The 24948-nt window shown below is 36.6% G+C and overlaps 1 pseudogene across 1 annotated transcript; it reads left to right on the top strand.

The window, feature by feature from the left end:
* Positions 1-6138: 6138 nt before the first annotated feature.
* LOC114259145 (serine/threonine-protein kinase CTR1-like) lies at positions 6139-24356 on the top strand (annotated as a pseudogene). The gene is made up of 18 exons (XR_014347894.1): positions 6139-6192; positions 6277-6381; positions 6497-6574; positions 6798-7039; positions 7258-7382; positions 14786-14826; positions 14919-14987; positions 15085-15191; positions 15432-15510; positions 15638-15736; positions 15863-15931; positions 16090-16139; positions 16505-16586; positions 16688-16782; positions 16873-17093; positions 17236-17310; positions 19993-23298; positions 23370-24356. The product of XR_014347894.1 is annotated as a serine/threonine-protein kinase CTR1-like (transcript).
* Positions 24357-24948: the final 592 nt, after the last annotated feature.

Below are 24948 nucleotides of genomic sequence, written 5' to 3' on the forward strand. Positions count from 1 at the left end.
TACTTCTGGATAATTGCCTTTGAGGTCGAAGGTAAACATTACCTCCGTCTGTCTGTATAACATCATCCAAATTGTGGCGAACAATAGGTTTGGGGGGAACAACATTAGTTATTTGCCATTTTTCTGGAAAAGTAATTTTTTCCCATTCAATCATTTTGGGAACAGCAACTTGACTACTGTAAAGATTGGTGTCAATAAGCACTGTATAACCTTGATCACTCTGCTTTCTAATATAAGGATTTAAAGTTGATAAAACCTTTAAATAAATTCTGGATATTACCGTAAAAGGTGGTGATCCTGGAAGATACTCATAACCATGAGATAAGATCCTCAGTTCTAAAACCTTAGATAGGTTTCGATCTGACAAGGCTACGCTCAGGTTGGGATATATATCAAAATATACTGGACCATGAGCTAGACTGGTTTCTATGGCGCCCATGAGTGAAGCTCTCCAATTGGTACATCTACCATCTCGTAATGTACACTGGATACTGGTATTTTGACCTAAAAGAGTCAAAGGCTTAAAAGCAACATGGACAAGTCCTATGTGGACATATTTGTATTTCTTAAAGAAAGGATAAAGATCCTGAAGCTGTATTAGATGCATAAGTTCATCATTATTCTGAACTGAAGCTGCATGTTCAAAAGTTTTAATAATTCTTCTACTGGGGAAATCCAGCTTACCGATCTTATAGATGGTGTTTGGTTTTACTTTTGGTATGGTCCACTTATCAAGTGCCTCCTTGACATCTTGATAAGCAACTAATTCTCGGGCTTCTGATGTAGAAGCTACTGTATTAGCCACTGTGTTGGCTACTGTAGATGTAACATCTTCTGTAGGAGTGGTAGACATAGAGTTGTATGATGACCATAAATGTTTAATTAAAATACTATAAAACTAACTATAATTAACATTAAACTTGGCTCTGATACCAATAATGGTGCTTGACACAGGTTTCTGCTAGCACGTCTGTCAACGGTTTACTAAGCCAGATGTCCTAACCGCAATCACTGCTAATGGACTGACTCTACGCGACTTGAGTGACGTCCTACTAACCCTAACACTGTTCTAACCATCATTAAGCACTAACCCAAGAATAGTATTACTTATAGTTTTATTTTACTTTATTTTAATTATCACACCTATGGTCTCATGATTTACTGTGCTGGAGGGGGAGGCCTAATGGCCGTAGCCAAAAGGCAAATTTGTTCCTGGATTTGTAACTGGACTTGGTTAATTTGTCGATTAGTTTCTTCTAATTGCTGAAGACCCCAAGGGTCATTGGGCCAAATAGATAAAAAGTTTTCTAGAAAATTATTTCTTCTTTCAATATGAAAAGCTAATATATCATTTAATATAACAAGAATATAAACAGACATTCATTAAAAAAGAGAGTAGGAAACTTACAACCAGTACTCCAACTTATGCTTTTATTATACTTCAAACGGTTAAAAAAGTTACATATTGAGAGAGAGAAGGAGGAAATACAGACTTATAAACTGAAAAACTTGAAATTAAAAGTGTGCCTACAACAAGGGTGTGGCATCCCTTAAATAGAAAATAAAAAGTAAAGGGTAAGGATAAGTGACACAAGTGGCGTGTCCTGAATGGGTATGGAGTCGTGCATCTTATCTCTTTGGATTCCTTATCTTGAATAATGTCGGTAGATGGACAGCTGGAGGATAAGGCAGATAGAAGAATCTGCTTTTAGCCGAAAGCTAATTTGGCCTTTTGTGGTGCTGGAAAGGAATGGGGGACAAAGCATCAATCAGCTTTCCCTTTACCTTTATCTTGTTTGTCCTGACTCATCTTTTCTGCAATCAGGCCAGTGAGAGAATCCCAAAAATCTCCAAAGTTGGGATCAGCTTCTGTAGGCTCTTGTGACTCACCTGCCAGTACTGTGAATTCATTTTCATCCTCATATGGATCAGTATGGCCTTCGTCTTCTGGATCATCCTGACTATTACCAGATTTCATGCTGGTATCATCCTTGGATAATGACTGGAGAAATTGTTCCTTCATATAGTCCATACTTTTAATGACTAATTCTTGTTCAGAAAGTGCTGGATATTTTTGTCTCAACTCATTCTGAATTTGAACAAAAGGATTCTGGACTAGAGCAGCTGGAATGAGTTTAGGAGTAGCATCCCAGCAAGCTTGAGTATGCTCTTTGATTTTCTGAAGAAGTTCTTGGTGGGGCTTAGTGTCATCCATTTTAGTCCACCATTTATAAAAGAAAATTCTTTTTAAACGGGGAATTTTGTTCTGGAAATCACATTGGAAATCCCACTTCCAAATCCATGGGATTCCAAATCGGATAATAAAATAAACTGTAGATTTGGACATAGAAACGTCCTTATTAACTGGAATATGGCTAAATGCCGCTTGCCATTCATTGAATGCAAGACGAATTGGTTCAGGAAAAGCATCTAACTGTAATCCAAATTTATCCCACCAAACGAGAAACCAGTTTGGAAGATCGTTTTTGAGAATATCAAGAAGAACACGGAAAAACCAAGAATGACTCCGTGGGGGATTCATGTAATAAAATGCTTGGGGGAAAGCATCTATGTAATCCCAATAACTATAACGGGACTCCTTATTGCGGATGTCAATAGTACGGGTAACATGAGGGTGTAATCCCCAGGCCTGCATGGGCAAGATTTGCTGGATAGTAGTTTTGCTGTAATTAATGGGACTAGCAGTACGATTTGGCTCAGTCAATGTATACTTAAAGTCAACTAACGCAAGTTCGGTAAGAATTTGCTCAAAAATGTATCTGTACTGGTCAAAGTGCGGTGGAGCATTTTGAGTAGTCAAGTACCGCCTTTTAATTTCCCAGGGATCACTCATCCACTGGATGTCTTCTGTATTAATGTAGAGGACTGTTTCCTCGTGAATAGTATTCTGGAAATAAGTTGTGTCTGGAGCTAGGAGGACATCTTTAGCCGAATGACTAGATTCCCCTATTTTACTGGAATAGGCATGAAGCCCGAGAAATTCTGTAGTATAGGGATTACCCCTACCTCGACCCCGACGACCGGAGCCGCGGCCTCTATTCTGCATTAGAACCCTGCAAATATTCACGGGTTAAAAAGTCAGGAAGAGAATTATGTTCTTCTTTGATATATTCAATGTCAAAATCAAAGACGGAAAGTTGGCCCTGCCATGCTGCAAAAATTTGTTTTTGAGCAAGATTTTCAACATCTTTTTTGAAAATTTGTTTAGCTGTAGAACAATCAACTCTAATTAAAAAGTGTTGATTTAATAAATCATCCTGAAATTTTAGCACACATTTAATAATTGCTAAACATTCTTTTTTTAATAATTTTAGCACACATTCTTTTTTAACCTCTGTCCAGGTTAAATATGCCAAAACAGTGGCTGAAATATACTAAGATCAAGGCATATAACACAAGGAAAATATGCACATTTGATGGCTCGCAAACAAGGCAAGAAGACACAACTCTTAAACACATTGAAGGAGTGGAAAATGTGAGAGTGTGGCAATGACATATGCTCTAAAATTCCATGCCAAATGATGCCAAGGCATGCAAACATCACAAGTATAGCATGGTAGGGGCCTCAAAACTCAAGACTAGTGAAGCCATTTACACTATAGCTATACAAAGCAAGCCCCAAAAGGCCAAGAACATCCAAAACAATCCTAAAGCATGTCAAACAATGCCAAAAACATGCATGGAGTGTAGCTAACACATGCTAGAATGAAAGGATAAAACACCAAGTATATTAGGCTAGTGAGCATGATTGCACTACAAGTGAAAAAACCAAGCAAGAGGTGACCCCACCAACCAAAAACAGAGTTATGGCATGTAAAAATAACACCGAAAACATGCTTGAACTAGAGCTAAAACAAACTAGAACAATAGGCCAAAACACCAAGTATACTAGGCTAGTGAGCAAGATTGCACTACAAGTGCAAAAACCAAGCAAGAGGTGAACTCACCAACCAAAATCAGAGTTAAAGAATGCCAAAAAAACACCAAAAATGGGCTGAGACTAAGCCAACACTCGCTAGAATAACAAGCTAACTCATTAGGCATATAAGGCTAGCAAAGTGGATTTACACTACAAGTGTAAGGAGCATGCAACAAGTGATCAAACCAACTAAAAACAGAGTTATAACATGTTAAAAAAGTCACAAAAACATGCTCAAACTAAGCCTCAAGAAGGGAGAAATACATGCTCATTTGATAGGCCAACAATACATGCTAACAAGACAAGAGGAGAGGGGACCACCCCCTCCTATTTTGGACCTCAAAACCACATTTCTACCACTAAAAATCCATTGGATTTCAGTGGTAGAAAGGCCAAACAAAGATTGTTTCAAAAGCTTGAAAGATAGCTCAAAAGGCTTAACAAGCCAAGGAGCAAAATGGAGGAAACACCCCCTAGCCAAACAAGGCTTAAACCACCACTTTGAGAACTGAAAAATAGAGTTTTTTTTTAGTTAAAAAATACCCCAAAAACAGCCCCAAAGTAGTTGAAGAAGATGGCAAAACAAGGTATGCAAAACAAGTTTAAAGGGTAGAGTTTATACCTCTTGAAGCCAAGCACCAAAACAGGCAAAAATCTGAGCTCAAATCACCTTTTGTAGCTCAAACAAAGTCCCAAGTAAGCTTCAAGCAACCTCCTTCCAAAGATAGGCAACTTTGATCAAGGATGCATAGGCAAACTAGGCATGTTTCTCTACTTCTATGCACAAAAGGGCAAGAGAGAGAGCAAACTAGAGAAAGGATGAAAATTAGCTCTGAAATTTCTAGAGAGATAGGACTTTTTTTTTTAGAGAGAGATGCTCCCAAAAATGCTTCAATGTTCTTCTCTTGAATATATGAGATATAGCTTCATATATAGCAAAAAGAGAGCATTTGGTCGAAAATATCTGAGCTAGGACAGGTGGCACAACCTAGAAACAGCTGGAGGACAAAATATCTTCAAAAATTCTGAGTTTGCATCACTCTTGGCCGGACGGCCATCTTTGGGGCCGACCTGCTACTTGTGATGGCCGACTGCAAATTCTGCTCTGCAGGTCCAACTTCAAATGGGCATAACTCCTTCATATGAACTCATTTTCAGGTCATTCTTCTAAAATGAAGCCCCAGAAGTAAGATTTCCAGTGGTGGAAGCCTTACCTCAAAATTCCAAGTGTGCTAAGAGATATCCCTCTTTTAGTGAAGACTGCTCATTTCCGGCTCAATCGGATTGATGCCTAACTTCAACCAACCATATCTCCCCCATCCGGACTCGGCTTTAGGAGATTCTTGAGTGTAAAATGAAGCCTCGGAAGTTTTCTTTCCAACGGTGGTGGCATTATAGCTTAAATCCAAGTATTCAAAAGGATAGCCCCGATTTAGCAAAGACTGCTTGTCTCTCTCTTAATGATTCATACCCAACTTCTTCCTCAACTAGGTTTCTTCCCTCCACTCCTCTTTCTTCAACTTCAAACCCCTAGATAAGGTGTTTTGAAAGATTTTTCAGAGATTTCACCTCTCTTTCATTCATTTCCACTTTGTCCTTGCTCGGTTTGCCGAAAAACGCAACATTTAACAAAATGCGAGCGTCGGAACATCGCAGAAACTTTGTTTCAAAAATGTTTTGAAAGAGAGAGTTTTAAGGTCTAAAATCTATGGTCAAAATAGTTTTAGTCCAAAAATGAGGTGTAAGGTTGGGATTTGACTCTCTTCTTGCCACAGAAATTGAACCTTTGCACTGCATACCTCATCACCAAGTAAACAATCACTATTTATGGCAATAGTGACGGAAAGCCCATTATATAAGGAAGGTGAGCTTGTTGGTGTCATCACTGTTTCAAGTGATGCAACCGCATTTAATAATTTGAACTCAGATTATGCTAATTCCCCACCTAGACTGCATGGATTCAACTTGAAAAAGATTTAATGGCAGACACAGCCACAGATTGCCTCTTCTGTTTCCAATCTGGTGCTTATGTGTTACATATTTACATTAATTTGGCTCCCATTTAATTTTACTTTTGTCACGGTTTCTAAATAAGTGTTGCATATTTGTGCTGTTAAACTAATTAGGCCTCAAAAGTTCTATCACGGAAACGTGCAAATGATACATCCAATGCATGCACGGTTTCTAAGGGCAAAGAGATGAGTGTATTGGATGATGAAGACATGAAATTCGAGAAGCCACCTAAAATACCGGTAAGCCTATATTCCACTGCTAAATCTACTTCAGCATGATAGCTCAATTAAAGTGAATTTGATAGGAAATCTTTGATGTTCAAGACAGGAAAGCCCAGTTTCAATCTGCATGTAGGGAAGGGCACAACTGATGGAGGAAGCTCTCAGAAAGATAAATCTACATTTGAATTCACTCAACCCACTAAAATTGTAATTATTACTTATCTTCCTTTGTTTCTTAAAAGCTTGACTACCTATCATGATTCCAATTACCAAAAATATAGGTTTTAATAATTATTTAATGAAGGAACCTATTGGAATGTAGATGTTAGCTGATACCTTGGTGAAGATTTTGCAAATAATATGGAGAAAATATTTAAGAAAAGCAGAAGATCATGCAACTGTAGTTGGTTTGTACTGAACAAATTGTTACTATGCTAATTAATATCTGTGTTTGTAAGAAGTGTATGAGAATAGTTACTTTGCTAATTATCTGAGTATTGTTACTTGATGAATGAGAATATCTCTTAAGCCATACAACCAGGTTAAGTAGGTTCTGTAATCAAAGTATATTTACACTTCTTTTGATAGCATTTCTGATAAGCTACTTATTTGGGCCACTGAAGGCCGCAAAGCTCTTGTCAAAGTTGAATATTGGGGGAATTGGCAGTCATGGAAAGGAGAAAGATGAAAACATTCAACAATATTGTCCAACTGATACTCCAATAAGCAATGAAGTGATAACTCAACCAAATCCTCCTAGAGATTTGAAGGCAACAACTTCATACCACTGTACCGTTTATGCTGAGTCTGAGGCAGAGAATCCGCACAAAAGGAATTCTCCATGTGCTGCTAAAAGAGAAAATTCGTATGTGAATGGACACAAAATACTCAATAGTTTTGAAGAGGATTATTCTATTAAAGAGAGTGGAATGACTATTCTAAGATTATCAAAGCAAGAGATCACTTGACTAGATTAGATTTTCATTGTGATGTGAAGGAGTTGGAGCCAGATTCACAGAATTCAAAATCTTTGGAGATAGAAAATGCAGTACAACAGTAACCAGATCCCCAATAGCATTCAAGCTCAGCAGGAAGCATAGGTAGCAACCATGGAAGTCTGTCAAGGAAAGGCGATAATGAGTCAAATTTGGTGGTAGATTATGAAATTCACTGGGATGACCTACAGTTGCGGGAGGAGATTGGGCAAGGTAAATGGAGGAAACTCGTTCTATACATTTAAGTGCTCTTTTGCACACATTATAAGTGCCAAGTTTGGTCCACATAGAAATATATGTGTTTGTTATAAAATTATTTTCTCTTAATTATGTTGTGAAGTTGTTTTTGTTGGAACAATCTTCTGTGTATATAAAATAAATTGAAATAAATTCAAACAAAATAAATAAATAACATACCAGATTTATTTATCGAACCGAAATAAAATTAAGACCAAGTCGAGTGTGTGACACTCTGTCCTTAAGACAGATTTGCCCCGCTATGGTGCTTACGGTTGAATGGCGTCTATCTCCCAAGATACAATGATCTTCACAAATTGTAGTAGCACTCCAAACAATTTGTTCGGCGAACCAAACCTGTGTTCTAACTCTCTTTAATTTATTCTAAATCTAAAATGAAGAATAAAAAGAATACAAAAAGATATAATCTGGACAACAAGAAAAAAGGGTACTTTCAGACTGAAATTTTTCCTGATCCAAAACACATGCTGGAATTTGGTATTTATAGGCACACATGTGCAACCCAAACAGGTGCAAAACAAAAGTGAACAGGTTTGATTCAAAAATCAAACAGATTCTGCCGTTGTACAGGAACGGCTATAATTCAAACAATTTGGAAGAAGTAGCCGTAGGTGTACTAAAATCCAAACTATTTGAATATAAATATTATTAAACTATTAGACTAGTTTAATTAAATAAACAATAGTATAATAGATTTAATAAAATCTGTGAGGAATATAAATATTAATCTATTTGACAAACTTTAGGAAACCAAAAATTTGAATTTAGATTTAAATTAAATTCCCACAATAATTTCTTATTGAAAAAATTCAAAAGAATTTTATTTAAAAAATTAATGTTAAACCCGAAAACGATGTCAACTCCCCATTCACTCATAAATGGTTTTGACATTCCGTATTCACCGTGTGACTTGCCACGCGGCAAGGAACACTTCACCTCGTCGAACCTACCCCAAACAACGTTTGGGGCCCACTTAAAATTGGGCTAAAAAATATGCCTATATTAAACCATTTTTCCAACAATCCCCCACATGAATGGAATTTGACGGAGAGAAAATGCAACAACATGATCTAAATACAGAGAGTACATAAATTGGTAATATTCTGCAAAGGATAGGAAGCTTTTGGCTTTGAACCTTCCCTTGTGAGACACTATCAGATTTACGAGCTAAACAGTGAACATGATGTCTTGAACTGTTCAGCCGTTTGTGTAAACCAAGACAATAGAACTCACACAGTATATTTCCAGACACAGTTTAGTTCTCACTATTGTGTTCATTTTGGCCCTGAACAACCTGGTCTTTCATGAGTGCTCTAAAGACTTGTAGCCCTTCACAAATCTTATAGAACCGGCCTAGTTCACACTCACATAGGTGATTCTTATGAAAAGTATCCTGCCATACTCCACTAGGTTTACCTAGATATAAGAATCATTAAAATTTTACTTAACCTCAAACGCTGCAGACATCACTTATTTTATCATAGAAATGGGTAGGAGTTGGACTCCACAGTGATCCTTCTAAGTCAATCATAACTCGGTTGTCCCTTTGAACCTAGATCTTGGGATCTCCAGTCAACTAGGTTGGGTTGCCGTTGTGGTAACTCTTATTTAATAGGCTTTAGTCCCATTCTCCTCGATGAATTCTCAACTAACTCTCTTGCTAACCCTTTGGTTAGTGGATCCGCTATGTTGTCTTTAGACTTAACATATTCTATGGAAATAATTCCATTAGAGAGTAGTTGTCTTACGGTGTTATGTCGACGACGAATGTGTCGTGACTTACCGTTATACATATGACTCTGTGCTCTACCAATTGCTGATTGACTATCACAATGTATGCATATAGCAGGCACCAGTTTTGGCCATATTGGAATATCTTCAAGGAAGTGGCGAAGCCATTCTGCCTCTTCCCCTGCTTTGTCTAAAGCTATGAATTCAGATTCCATAGTAGACCTAGCAATACAAGTCTGTTTGGAAGATTTCCAAGATACAGCCGCCCCACCAAGAGTAAAGACATACCCACTGGTGGACTTCGAGTCTCTAGTATCCGATATCCAATTTGCATCACAGTATCCTTCAAGTACTGCTGGATATCTAGTATAATTCAGTCCAATGTTACGAGTGAATCGGAGATATCGTAGAACCCTTATAATTTCTTTCCAGTGTTCTACTCCCGGATTACTCGTATATCTACTTAATTTACTTACTGCATAAGCTATATCTGGGCGAGTGCAGTTCATCAAGTACATTAAGCTTCCAATAATTTGGGTATACTCTAATTGAGAAATACTTTCTTGTACATTCTTAGAAAGATACAAATTAACATCTACAGGAGTTCTAGCAAGATGATCATCATATTTGCTGAATTTGTCAAGTATTTTCTCAATGTAATGAGATTGTGACAAAGCATATCCTTCTGATGTTTTGGTAATTTTCATATCAAGAATTACATCAGCAATGCCTATGTCCTTCATGTCAAAATGTTTATTCAACAGTTTCTTGGTATTTTTAATCATGTCATTATTACTACTTATGATGAGCATATCATCTACATAAAGACATACAATGACATAACCTTTATCTGTGTTTTTAATATAAACACATTTGTCACACTCATTAATTTTAAATCCATTTGACATCATTACCTTGTCAAATTTCTCATGTCATTGCTTTGGCGCTTGTTTTAAACCATATAATGATTTAACCAATTTACACACTTTCTTTTCTTTCCCTGGAACAGAAAACCCTTCTGGTTGTTCCATGTAAATTTCTTCATTTAACTCACCATTTAAGAAAGCGGTTTTAACATCCATTTGATGAATTTCTAGATTGTATAGAGATGCAATGGCAATTAGCATTCTAATGGATGTTATTCTAGTAACCGGTGAGTACGTGTCAAAGTAATCAAGACCTTCTTTTTGTCTAAATCCTTTGACTACAAGTCTTGCCTTGCATTTGTCAATTGATCCATCCGCTTTCATTTTCCTTTTGAAAATCCACTTATATCCAAGAGGTTTACAACCTGGTGGTAAGTTCACTAATTCCCAAGTGTGATTTTGCAAGATGGATTCAACTTCACTGTTGACAGCTTCTTTCCATAAAGGAGCTTCAGGACTGGACATAGCCTTTTTAAAAGTTAAAGGCTCATTTTCTACCATATATGTTAGAAAATCTGGACCAAAAGATTTTGAGGTTCTAGCACGTTTACTACGCCTAGGTTCCTCTTCTTCATTTTGATCTAACTCTTGTTCTTGATCATGTTCTGGATCATTACTAGTAATAGCATCAAAAGATCTTTTCTTATTACTAGTCTCTTGTCCAATCTTATTCGGAAATACATGTTCAAAGAAAGATGCATTCCGAGATTCAATAATAGTATTTACATGCATTTCGGAATGTTCTGATTTATGAATCAAAAACCGATATGCGCTACTATTCTTGGCATAACCAATGAAAATGCAATCAATGGTCTTAGGACCTAGTCTTTTTAGGACTAGGAATAGCTACTTTAGCCAAACACCCCCACACTTTTAAGTATTTGTAGGATGGTACTCTTCCATGCCACAATTCATAAGGTGTTTGATTTATTTTCTTTCGGGGTATTTTATTTAAAATATAATTAACAGAAAGTATTGCTTCCCCCCACAAGTTCTGAGGTAATCCAGAACTGATTAACATAGCATTCATCATTTCTTTTAAAGTCCTATTTTTCTTTCAGCAATTCCATTTTGCTGAGGTGAGTAAGGAGCGGTGGTTTGATGAACTATTCCATGTTCTTTACAAAATTCACCAAAAGGTGATTCATATTCACCACCTCTATCACTTCTAAGTTTCTTGATTTTCTTACCAAGTTGATTTTCAACTTCATTCTTATATTGAATGAAAGTTTCCAAAGCTTCATCCTTGGTTCGAATTAAATAAATATAACTATATCTAGTATAGTCATCTATAAAAGTGATTACATACTTTTTTCCACCTCTGGTTTGAATTGATTTAAAATCACAAATGTCACTATGAATTAATTCAAGTGGTTCCGTACTTCTTTCAATTGAATGAAAATGAGTTTTAGATAATTTTGCCTCAACACAAATTTCACATTTATGATTTGAATCAATGTCAAATTTAGGTAAACATTCCATATTAATTAATCTACACAAAGATCCATAATTAACATGTCCTAGTCTACCATGCCATAAATTTGAAGACTCAAGCAAGTAAGAAGAAGATGTAGTATTATTAATAACTGAGGGTACAACGGTCATTACATTTAACTTGAAAAGGCCATCAGACATGTAACATTTTCCTACGTACATCCCGTTTTTGGTAAGTACAAACTTGTCACTTTAAAAAACTAGCCTAAACCCATTCTTACTCAACAAAGATCCGAAAACTAAATTCTTGCGAATGTCCGGTACATGCAGCACATTGTTGAGAGTGAGTTCCTTTCCAGATGTCATCTTGAGTACAATCTTTCCTTGTCCTTCAACTTTGGAAGTTGAGGAGTTGCCCATAAACAGTTGTTCACCATTGTCCACTAGAGAATAAGATGTGAACATCTTTTTGTCGGCACAAATATGGCGAGTAGCACCAGTGTCCACCCACCATTCTTTACGATTTCCGACAAGATTTGCCTCGGAAACAACTGCAGAAAGATTGATGTCATCGACACCATTGGAAATATTGTCCACTTCGGTCATATGGGCTTGAGCAGGCTTCTTGCTTGTTCTTTTCTTACTTTTGCCTTTGCTACGGCAATCTTTGGCCCAATGTCCCTCTTTGTCACAGATGTAACATTTGCCATTAAACTTGTATTTTTTATTATCCCCCCCTTTAGAGCCTTGTGATGAACTTTCTCCAGAAGACTTTCGTTTCTTGGTTTTTGAAGTATGTTCCACCACATTTGCCTTAGACTTCATAGGATGCTTACCAGCCCGCTTTTCAGAATTGCGGTTGTCCTCCTCAATCCTCAAACGCACAATTAACTCGTCCATAGAAATTTCTTTGCGCTTGTGTTTGAGGTAGTTCTTGAATTCCTTCCAGCCTTTTGGTAATTTTTCAATTAAGGCTGCAACTTGAAAGGATTCACTGAGAGACATACCTTCTGCATGAATATCATGCAGGATGAGTTGGAAATCTTGAGCTTGGCTGATCACAGTTTTTGAATCAACCATTACAAAATCCAAGAATCTACCAACCACAAATTTCTTTGAGCTGGCATCTTTCGTTTTGTACTTTTTCTCCAACGATTCCCAAAGTTCCTTTGCAGTTTTGATTGGACTGTAGACGTTGTATAATGTGTTGTCAAGTCCGTTCAAGACGTAATTCCGGCAAAGGAAATCGGCATGTTTCCAAGCATCAACCGCAGCAATCACTTGCCGGTCGGTTTCATCCTCTTTCAGGATAGGAGCATCTTCACGGAGGAAACGAGCCAGGTTCAGAGTTGTAAGATAGAACAACATTTTCTGTTGCCATCTTTTAAAGTCGGTTCCTAAGAACTTCTCTGGCTTTTCACTGTGATTTATCGGTACTGTTACAACAGGAGAGGGGGTTGGCGTCATTGCAGCCACCACAGTAGTACTTGTTTGGGCATTTGTTTCAGTAGCCATCAATTCTAATATATAAAACAAAATTATAATTAGAATTTACACTACACAGAAAATTAAACCAAATTCACATAATTAAATTCTGTAAAAATAAAAGAAACAGGAATGTAACTTTTATTTTCCAATTAATTTGAAAATAAAATAAAATTTATTTAAACAAATTAATTCCACACAGAAAATTAAATTCTGTAAAATAAAAGAAATAAAAAAATATAACTTTTATTTTTCAATTAATTTGGAAATAAAACAAAATTTTATTTAACCAAAATAATTCCACACAGAAAAATAAATTCCAGTAACACTTCAATAATTAAAATACTGAAAACAGAATTTTAATTAATGAAAACTCAGAAAATAATTTCTAAAAAACCAAAATTAATTTTCTGACAAAATTTCACAAAAATATATTCTGAATTGTTAATGACACCAGTATCGTACTATTAGTTGTTGTCAAAGAAAAGAGACAGTATATTACTACTATCTGTCAAATAGCATATAATCACTATTTGTTTTTCCAACCAAAATATTATTTTGTAAATTCACAGAAAATAATTTTCTTCCGAAATTATTTACGAAGAATGAAAAAAAAAGGAAACAAACGAAAAATTCTGTAAACAGAATAATTCGAATCTGTCTTAAGATTGTTGGAACAATCTTCTATGTATATAAAATAAATTGAAATAAATTCAAACAAAATAAATAAATAACATACCAGATTTATTTATCGAACCGAAATAAAATTAAGACCAAGTCGAGTGTGTGACACTCTGTCTTTAAGACAGATTTGCCCCGCTATGGTGCTTACGGTTGAATGGCGTCTATCTCCCAGGATACAATGATCTTCACAAATTGTAGTAGCACTCCAAACAATTTGTTTGGCGAACCAAACCTGTGTTCTAACTCTCTTTAATTTATTCTAAATCTAAAATGAAGAATAAAAAGAATACAAACAGATATAATCTGGACAACAAGAAAAAAGGGTACTTTCAGACTGAAATTTTTCCTGATCCAAAACACATGCTGGAATTTGGTATTTATAGGCACACATGTGCAACCCGAACAGGTGCAAAACAAAAGTGAACAGGTTTGATTCAAAAATCAAACAGATTCTGCCGTTGTATAGGAACGGCTATAATTCAAACAATTTGGAAGAAGTAGCCGTAGGTGTACTAAAATCCAAACTATTTGAATATAAATATTATTAAACTATTAGACTAGTTTAATTAAATAAACAATAGTATAATAGATTTAATAAAATCTGTTAGGAATATAAATATTAATCTATTTGACAAACTTTAGGAAACCAAAAATTTGAATTTAGATTTAAATTAAATTCCCACAATAATTTCTTATTGAAAAAATTCAAAAGAATTTTATTTAAAAAATTAATGTTAAACCCGAAAACGATGTCAACTCCCCATTCACTCATAAATGGTTTTGACATTCCGTATTCACCGTGTGACTTGCCACGCGGCAAGGAACACTTCACCTCGTCGAACCCACCCCAAACAACGTTTGGGGCCCACTTAAAATTGAACTAAAAAATATGCCTATATTAAACCATTTTTCCAACAATTTTTGAGGAAAATCTCAAAACAAACATCATTCCTTATATATGATACTATTGTTGTAGTTGATGTAGCAACATATGATCATCTCCAGTGTGATTTATCAAAAAAAAATGATCATCTCCAGTGTGGTAGAGGTATGGAGCTTTTGAACTCATGTTAAAGGTTTATTTATTTTGCATTTCAGGTTCATTTGCCTCTGTATATCATGGAATTTGGAATGGATCGGTAAATTCTTGACACTTTCTTGATGTTCTTATTTGAACAATAATAAGAATTTGTTCTTGGAGCCATTAAGATTAGTTGCTTGTATTCGTCAGGATGTTGCTGTAGGGGTTTATTTTGGAAATGAGTATGGTGAGGGAACTTTACTTGACTACAAAAAGGAGGTATTTGATGCTCTGAACAAACTGCTAATTGTGTATGGTTTAGATTGTTGGGAAGGAACTGCCTAATCCCAATGCACAAAATACATATCCTTTTCAGATTGATATAATGAGAAGGCTGAGACATCCAAATGTATTGTTGTTTATGGGTGCTGTGTATTCAGGGGAACAGGAAAAGCTTGCAATAGTCTCAGAGTTCTTGCCCAGGTGATACAACTTTTCTTACCAAGGACTGCTCAAATTGATATAAAAGTTGCATATTGTTTTTACATTAAATAGTTAACAATTTCAAACCTTCATGCATTATAATAGGTCCGGTTATTCTGTTTCTGACCTCATTTTGCAGGTAAAATGCTAAATGGAAAAGTTAATCCCCCATGTGTTTCCTTTTCGTAGAGATATAGTAAACCAGCTGCTTCACTTATATTGGTTTCTATCTTTTATCAGGGGAAGCCTCTTCAAAACACTTCACAAGAACAATCAATCATTCGACATCAGACGCCGTTTGAGAATGGCCCTTGATGTTGTGCGTCTCTCTCTCTCTCTCTCTCTCTATATATATATATATATCTGTGTGTGCACCTCATGTGTGTCTCTGTATTTTTAGCCTATAAGTCATCATCAGAAGTTTCTTGGATTTTCTTTGCTTGCAGGCAAGGGGTATGAATTATTTGCATCACAGAAATCCGCCAATAGTACATAGAGACTTGAAGTCTTCCAATCTGCTTGTTGATAAAAACTGGACTGTCAAGGTAGTGTGTTGTCACATAACCAAGGCCGTGACAGTGTGTTGTGTTATGCCTTGAGATGATTTTACCTTTTAGATGGTTAAATTCCCAGCCAGTTCGATAAATCATTTGTTATTTTATCTTTGTCAGGTTGGAGACTTTGGCCTGTCGAAATTGAAGCATGCAACCTTCTTAACAGCAACATCAGGCAGAGGAACTGTAAAGATCATTCCTTTTATCCAAATAGATTTTGCCAAAAATATATATATATATATATATATATAAAATAAATAAAATAATAATGATTATAACTGTTGATGCTTATTATTAATTGTTACGATTCATCTCCGTCAATAGACGTGTTATTTTTAATGCAGCCTCAGTGGATGGCACCTGAAGTCCTTAGAAACGAACCTTCAGATGAAAAGTAATCTCCCCAACTCTGAGCTTGGATGAATGCTATGTTGAAACTGCAATTTGCTTGATGGACCATTATACTCCAAGCTTCTAAATAATTGACATTTTTTTTACCCTTCTCAAATATTGGGGCTACCTTAGGATAGGGTTTGACAATCCAAAGTCAAATGGTTGGATGCTTTGGGCAATTCTCGAGGTTTCATCGGTTGAACAGTCTTAATTTCTCTAGTCATTTGATTGTAACTATTTGGATAAAACAAAAATTAAAAAAAAAAATACAAAAAATCATAATTATTTATTTCCTTTGATTGATTATAATTGCAGCAAGCAATGAAAAAGGTCTTCATAACACAATTGTTCTGTTATCTGTAACAGGTCTGATGTGTTTAGTTTCGGTGTCATCCTATGGGAACTAATGACTGAATCTATTCCATAGAACAACCTGAATTCCTTACAGGTCTCTCTCTCTCTCTCTCTCCATTGAATTGAAGTTCTCTTAGACATTAAAAATTTTCAAGGCCCTATGCTCACTAAAACCATTGTTCTTTATCTTGAAAGGTTGTTGGAATTGTAGGCTTCATGGACCGCAGGTTAGACCTACCAGAAAACATGGATCCCAAAGTTGCATCTGTAATCCGCGACTGTTGGCAAAGGTGCGGTGCTTTGTTCTACTATTTTTTTTTCCTCTTAATTTACTTGTCATCTCACAATCAATAACATGTTGTTTGTTCAATAAAATGCAGCAATCCAGGACACCGGCCATCATTTGAAGACCTAATCTTGAGAATGATAGACTTAATTCAGACAGTAGTGGCACCCGTTCGGAGGAGCTCAGAGACTTATAACAAGCTTGTGGTTTGATTGATATCATTTCTGGATTGTAATTCATCAAAGTGGTGTCAGCTAGACTCTAAAGAAGCTCAAACATAGCTCTGGTGTAACATAGTAACTAACACAGTTCCAGGTACTATGATTTATATCTTTCTTGTATCTTTTTTGGTTGTATTTTAAATTAAAATACTATAGAATAACTTGCATGCTTGGGGTGTCTTTAGTTGTGCATGCCTTCATTTTTTTTTTTTGAGATCTGACACTCTGCAAACTAGTTTTGACACAGTGGCACTGATGCAATTCAAGTTTTCCAAAGGGGGAGTTGGCTGTGTCTGACTTCCAATTGATAAGTATGTCTAATTTTCCCTCATATTATGATTTCCATTATGTGCTTTTTCGCATTGTCATGCATTGCACAAAGTTTGGAGTGCCATCCACAGTTGTATTATTGCATGTGTGATGATATACAAATAAAAAATGTACACAAAAGTCATACTGAATGATATGTTATGTTCATTCATTTTAAATCAAAATGCTCGTTAAAGTAACTTATAATTTTCAAAGTGGCACTATGAATTTAAATCAAAATGCCCATTAAAGTGACTTATAATTTTCAAAATGCCAGTTTGATATCATTCTTCTGAGACTTTTTGTATGAAAATTTTGTTTGTAAATCATTTTCTTCCTTGGATTTATTAAAATTGTTTTTCACTTGTTGTCGCATTAAATTTTGTTGATCTTTGCGTAATTATTCACCTTTGAATGCGAAAAATTAAGAATCTCATTAAACAAACTATAGATTGCAAAAAAATATTAAAACTCACAATTTAAGATTTACAAACTTACCCATAATGAGATGATAATTTAATATTTATGCTCTGTTTAGTAAAAAATGAAAAATAAGAGTAAACAAAAAACAAGTCCATTGGGACATAAAATATTTTTAATTTTTAAATGACTTTCAGACTAAAGTTTTACCAATGCTACACTACTACAGCCACTGTTATCTCTACCATCACACCTCGATCTTAGAGCATTTTCAATGGTTAAGCCAAAAGTTTGCCAAAACTAAAAAATAGTTAGACTTCAAAAAAAGTCATCTCCAATAGTGAGGTAAATCCATTGCCAAAAACTGGCAAATCTAAACTCTTTACCAAATTTGGCTCAAAGTTTGGTAAAATCATTTCTTATCATATTACATTTTTTTGTATAGAATTCTACTGGTTTTCCTTACAACTTCCACATATCAAAACTCACAATCAGATATTCTAAAAATACAAAAAACTATAATAATTACAAAACTCCATAACACTACAAGAATTTTCACTTTTGGCGACTAAATTTTTTGTTGCCAATAGTCAAATTTTAGTCGCCAATGGCTTTTAGCAACTAAATTATTTGGTCGCAGCATTAGTCGCTGAAGAATTGTCGGGAAAGGTAATTGGCAACTAAAATTATTTTAGTAGCCAAATGTATTCAATTGCCAACTAAATTTTTAGTCGTCAAAAGGTTGGAAATAAAATTAAATAGCACATTTTCTGCTACTAAAGGTTTAGTGGCCTAAAGTGTTATGTTTTTTGCTACTAAAATTTTAGTCGGCAAATAATTTGTGTTTTGGCTACTAATATTTTAGTCGGCAAAAGTGTTATGTTTTTTGCTACTAAAGGTTTAGTCACCTAAAGTGTTATGTTTTTTGCTACTAAAATTTTAGTCGACAAATAGTTTGTGTTTTGGCTACTAATATTTTAGTCGGCAAAAATGTTATGTTTTTGGCTACTAAATTTTTAGTAGACAAAAGTTTTTCTATTCTTTAACTTTTGTTTTTAGTTACAAAATATTTTAGTCGCCAAATGTTTGATTTTTTTTTTGCTACAAAACTCTTGATCGCCAAATGTTTGATTTTTTTTTTTTTTTTTTTTTGGCTACAAAACTTTTAGTCGGCCAAACTATTTTCCCAATTTCTTTTTAGCTACTAATTATTTAGTCACCAAAAACATGATCTTATGTTTTATCACAAAATTATAATTTCTTCACAACTTGTCTATATTCCATGCAACTTGTAATACGTATGTAAACAAAATAATACATATACTATCAATCATTCCACAATCTGCATCCGTATACAAAAAATGAATAACTTTAAATGTCAAAGTCCATACAAACCAACTATTGTCCAAACTAAAATAATAATTTTATACAAAATATAAAATCATACAAAAATCAAAGTCGTCCGTATAAAAAAAATACTTTCGCAAAAGCAGAGGAAGACATAGTTAGCAGGATTATACAAAAGTGTCAAGTGTCCTCCATAAACAAAAATGTAGACTATCCACAAGTTCACGCCAAAAGCCATCTACAAAAAATAAAAAAACAATTGCATCCATAACAAAATATCAATTTAGAAAAACATAGGAAAAATGTTGTAATGACATGCATTTAAGGTAGAACAATCTATAAAAACATTTTTTCGAAATACAATCATATGTATGTATCATGAAAGATTTATTTCAAACTTGATTTCAATTTACAAATAATACAATTTTTAGGAGCATACTTCTTCATAAAATAAATTTTTATGAGTAGAATGTTTAGGTGGTAAATTTATTTTAACTCTTTTTCATTCTCATTTTTCTAATCAAAGTAAAATAATTGAGTAATCTACGGGGTTATCTCCATAACCATATCATGCTTTCTTAATACGTTTACCACTCAAATGACCACCATGCACGAAGAAACAATGGCATCATTTATAATGAAAATGTTGAACATTTATTGGATGTCAAACTCTCCATTTTTCAAATAAGTTTAAGTTGTTTCCGGCTCTAACTCCCAAACCACATGTGCTAATGACATTCCATCTATTGTCACAAGTCCTATATGTCACGGGGAAGCTGGCCATGACATCCCTACGGTGGTTCCGGGGCTGTTTCGATTTTTTGCTCCCTTAATGCCCTTTTTCGGTTAAGTTTAAGTCGTTTTTGGTTCTAACTCCAAACCTACACGTTCTAATTACATTTTGTCTGTTGTCACAGGTCCTATTTGTGATGGGAAAGGTGGCCGTGATATCCGTACAGTGGTTCGGGGGCTGATTCGCATTTTCACCCCCTTAACGCCCTCTTTTGGTTAAGTTTAAGGCGTTTTCGGCTCTAACTCCCAACCTAAACGTGCTAATTACATTTCGTCTATTGTCATAGGTCCTATTTGTGACAGGGAAGGTGGCCGTGACATCTGTACGGTGGTTCCGGGGCTGTTTTGCTTTTTCGCTCAATTAACGCCCTTTTTCAGTTAAGCTTAAGGAATTTTTTGCTCTAACTCCCAACCTACGCGTGCTAATTACATTCTGTCTATTGTCACAGGTCCTATTTATGACGGGGAAGGTGGCCGTGATATCCGTACGGTGGTTCGGGGGCTGATTCACATTTTCACCCCCTTAACGCCCTATTTCGGTTAAGTTTAAGACGTTTTCGGCTTTAACTCCCAACCTAAACGTGCTAATTACATTCTATCTGTTGTTGCAAGTCTTATTTGTGATGGGGAAGGTGGCCGTGACATCCGTACGGTGGTTCCGGGGTTGTTTTGCTTTTTCGCTCCCTTAACGCCCTTTTTCGGTTAAGCTTAAGGCATTTTTGGCTCTAACTCCCAACCTACACGTGCTAATTACATTCCGTCTATTATCATAGGTCCTATTTGTCACGGGGAAGGTGGCTGTGACATTTGTACGGTGGTTCTGGGGCTGTTTCGCTTTTTCGCTCCCATAACGCCATTTTTTGGTTAAGTTTAAGGTGTCGAACTCTCAACCTACATGTGCTAAGTACATTCCGTCTGTTGTCACAGGTCTTATTTGTCACAAGAAAGGCGGCCATGACATCCATACGGTGGTTCAGGGCCCCCTTAACTCCCATTTTCGGTTAACTTTAAGGAGTTTTCAGCTCTAACTCCCAACCTAAACGTGCTAATTACGTGCCATCTGCTGTCACAGGTCCCATTTGCCACGAGAAAGGTGGCCGTGACATCTGTATGCTGGTTCGGAAGTTGTTTCGCATTTTCGCCCCCTTAATGCCCTTTTTCGGTTAAATTTAAGGTGTTTTTGGCTCTAACTCCCAACCTAAACGTGCTAATTACATTCCGTCTGTTGTCATAGGTCCTATTTTTCACGGAAAAGGTGGCCGTGACATTCGTACAGTGGTTCGGGGGTGGATTCGCATTTTTGCCCCCTTAACTCCCCTTTTTGGTTAACTTTAAAGAGTTTTCACCTCTAACTCCAAACCTAAACGTGCTAATTAAATGTAGTCTGCCGTCATAGGTCCTATTTGCCACGGAGAAGGTGGCCATGACATCTGTATGCTGGTTCGGAAGCTGTTTTGCATTTTCGCCCCCTTAACGTCCTTTTTCGGTTAAGTTTAGGATGTTTTTGGCTCTAACTCCCAACCTAAACGTGCTAATTACATTCCTTCTATTGTCATAGGTCCTATTTGCTACGGGGAAGGTGGCCGTGACATCTGTATGTTGGTTCGGAAGTTGTTTCGCATTTTCGCCCTCTTAACGCCCTTTTTCGGTTAAGTTTAAGGCGTTTTTGGCTCTAACTCCCAACCTACACGTGCTAATTACATTCCGTCTATTGTCACAGGTCCTATTTGTCACGGTGAAGGGGGCCATGACATCCGTACGGTGGTTCGGGGGCTGATTCGCATTTTTGCCCCCTTAACGCCCTCTTTCGGTTAAGTTTAAGGCGTTTTTGGCTCTAACTCCCAACCAAAACGTACCAATTACATTTCGTCTATTGTCACAGGTCCTATTTGCCACGAGGAAGGTGGTCGTGACATCTGTATGCTGGTTCGGAAGCAGTTTCGCATTTTCGTCCCCTTAATGCCCTTTTTCGATTAAGTTTAAGGGGTTTTCGGCTCTAACTCCCAACCTAAACGTGCTAATTACATTCCATCTACTGTCACAGGTCCTATTTACCACGGAGAAGGTGGTCGTGACATTTGTATGCTGGTTTGGAAGTTGTTTTGCATTTTCGCCCCCTTAACGCCCTTTTTCGATTAAGTTTAAGGCGTTTTCTACTCTAACTCCCAACCAACACGTGCTAATTACATTCTGTCTATTGTCATATGTCCTATTTATCATAGAGAAGGTGGCTATGACATTCATACGGTGGATCGGGGGCTGATTCGCATTTTCGCCCCCTTAACGCCATTTTTCGGTTAAGTTTAAGGCGTTTTCGGCTCTAACTCCCAACCTACACGTGCTAATTACATAATGTCTGTTGTCACAGGTCCTATTTGTGATGGGGAAGGTGGCCATGACACCCGTACGGTGGTTCTAGAGCTGTTTCGCTTTTTCGCTTCCTTAACGCCCTTTTTCGGTTAAGCTTAAGGCATTTTTTGCTCTAACTCCTAACCTACATGTGCTAATTACATTCCTTCTGTTGTCACAGGTCTTATTTATCATGGGAAAGGTGGTCGTGACATTCGTACAATGGTTCGGGGGCTGATTTGCATTTTCGCCCCCTTAATGCCCTTTTTCGATTAAGTTTAAGGCATTTTTTGCTCTAACTCCCAACCTGCACGTGCTAATTACATTCCGTCTATTGTCACAGGTCCTATTTGTCACGGGAAAGGTGGCCGTGACATCCGTACGATAGTTCTAGGACTATTTCGCTTTTTCGCTCCCATAACGTCCTTTTTCGGTTAAGTTTAAGGCGTTTTTGGCTCTAACTCCCATCCTACACGTGCTAATTATATTCCGTCTATTGTCACATGTCCTATTTGTCACGGGGAAGGTGGTCGTGACAACCATACAGTGATTCGGGGACTGATTCGTATTTTCGCCCCCTTAACGCCTTTTTTCGATTAAGTTTAAGGTATTTTTGGCTTTAACTCCTAACCTACATATGCTAATTATATTCTGCCTATTGTCACAGGTCCTATTTGTCACGAGGAAGGGGGCCGTGACATCTGTACGGTGGTTTCGGGGGCTGTTTCACTTTTTCGCTCCCATAACGCCCTTTTTGGGTTAAGTTTAAGGCGTTTTTGGCTCTAACTCCCAACCTACATGTGCTAATTACATTCTATCTGTTTTCACAGGTCCTATTTATCACGGGGAAGGTGGTCGTGACATCCGTACGGTGGTTCGGGGGCTGATTCGCATTTTCGCCCCCTTAACGCCCTTTTTCGTTTAAGCTTAAGTCATTTTTGGCTCTAACTCCCAACCTACACGTGCTAATTACATTCCATTTATTGTCACAGGTCCTATTTGTCACGGGAAAGGTGGTCGTGACATCCATACGGTGGTTCAGGGGCTGATTCGCATTTTCGCCCCCTTAACGCCCTTTTTCAGTTAAGTTTAAGGCATTTTTGGCTCTAACTCTCAAAGTATGTGTGCTAATTACATTTGTCTATTGTCATAGGTTCTATTTATCACGTGGAAGGTGGCCGTGACATCCGTACGGTGGTTCCGGACCTGTTTCGCTTTTTCACTCCCTTAACGCCCTTTTCGGTTAGGCTTAAGGCATTTTCGACTTTAACTCCCAATCTACAGGTCCGAATTACATTCCATCAATTGTCACAAGTCCTATTTGTCATGGGGAAGCTTTCTGTGAGAGTCACACGGTGGTTCAGGGGTTGTTTTGAATTTTTGCCCCCGGAAAGCCCTTTTTCGACTAAGTTTAGGGCGTATTCGGCTCTAACTCCCAACCTATTGGTCCGAATTACATTCCGTCAGTTGGCACAAGTCCTATTTGTCATGGGGAAGTTGGCCGTGAGAGCCACATGATGGTTCGGGGGCTGTTTTGAATTTTCTCCCCCGGAAAGCCTTTTTTCGACTAAGTTTAGGGCGTATTCGGCTCTAACTCCCAACCTATTGGTCCGAATTACATTCCGTCAATTGTCACAAGTCCTATTTGTCATGGAAAAGTTGTTTGTGAGAGCCACATGATGGTTCGGGGGCTGTTTTGAATTTTCTCCTCCAAAAAGCCCTTTTTCGACTAAGTTGAGGGCATATTCGGCTGTAACTATGGTAAAGCCATAAACATTCCTAGTGGGCTGATTGAGTGCCAAATGAGAAGTTAATGCATGTGGAATCTGATTCAGAAGTGAGATTACACCACTTTTCATGAGTACGATCGTGATTACAAAAGTGAGATTACATTTAAGCTTCCATTGTGCAATGCCAGACAGAAATTGGAGAGGCAAATAAGATTAAAAATTCATCCAAGTTTCAAAGAAAGTAAGGGAGTTTTCCAATTTTCATTTATCAATTAAATAATATTTGAAGGAAAAGATGAGAAGTATCAAAGACTATGATAGTCTCCCAATTTTCATTTGTCAGTCAAATGAGGGACAAGTGCATGTGCAAATTTTGTATTATTAGCAGCAATGACAATGTTCTGCATGAATCCATTATCTTAAAACATATATTTACATAAGAGTATGGAAGATTGCAGAATAAATATATAGGATATGACTAGAGGACAAGAGAACATACTCAATGTATCTGTTAGACAGTTCACAACCACCAACAAGACGAGGTCCTCCAACTTCTGGGTGTTGAAATGAAATAAAAAATCAGACTGCATGGCGTGAAATATCATAACTAAATCTAAAGAGTTTTTAACAAGTACCTCAATAATAACAATTCAGAGCCATTCACTATAACTAAAAGAGGAACATAAGTGCAAATAATAAGTATATATTTTACTGTTTATAAGCAATAAAATAATTGACCACATGATTGCACACTCTGTTACTTGCGTATTTGGATTTAATTTTACCATTAATTCACTTCTATACTATAAGATTCAATGAGTGAAATTAATTTAGATTTAACACACTTTGAAATTTCTTAACATTTAATGCAAGGAACTTCTGACAAATTCACCTTTGGCACTTAATATCAAGGAACACCCCTCCCCTCTCTTCTTCTCTTCATGCATTTTACCACTCCTAAACCAACAATCTAATCTCACCACCTTTAAAAATAGTCCCTTC

The sequence above is a fragment of the Camellia sinensis genome, chromosome 13 (assembly GCF_055761805.1).
Source record: "Camellia sinensis isolate YWXY chromosome 13, ASM5576180v1, whole genome shotgun sequence".
Taxonomy (NCBI): Eukaryota; Viridiplantae; Streptophyta; class Magnoliopsida; order Ericales; family Theaceae; genus Camellia; species Camellia sinensis.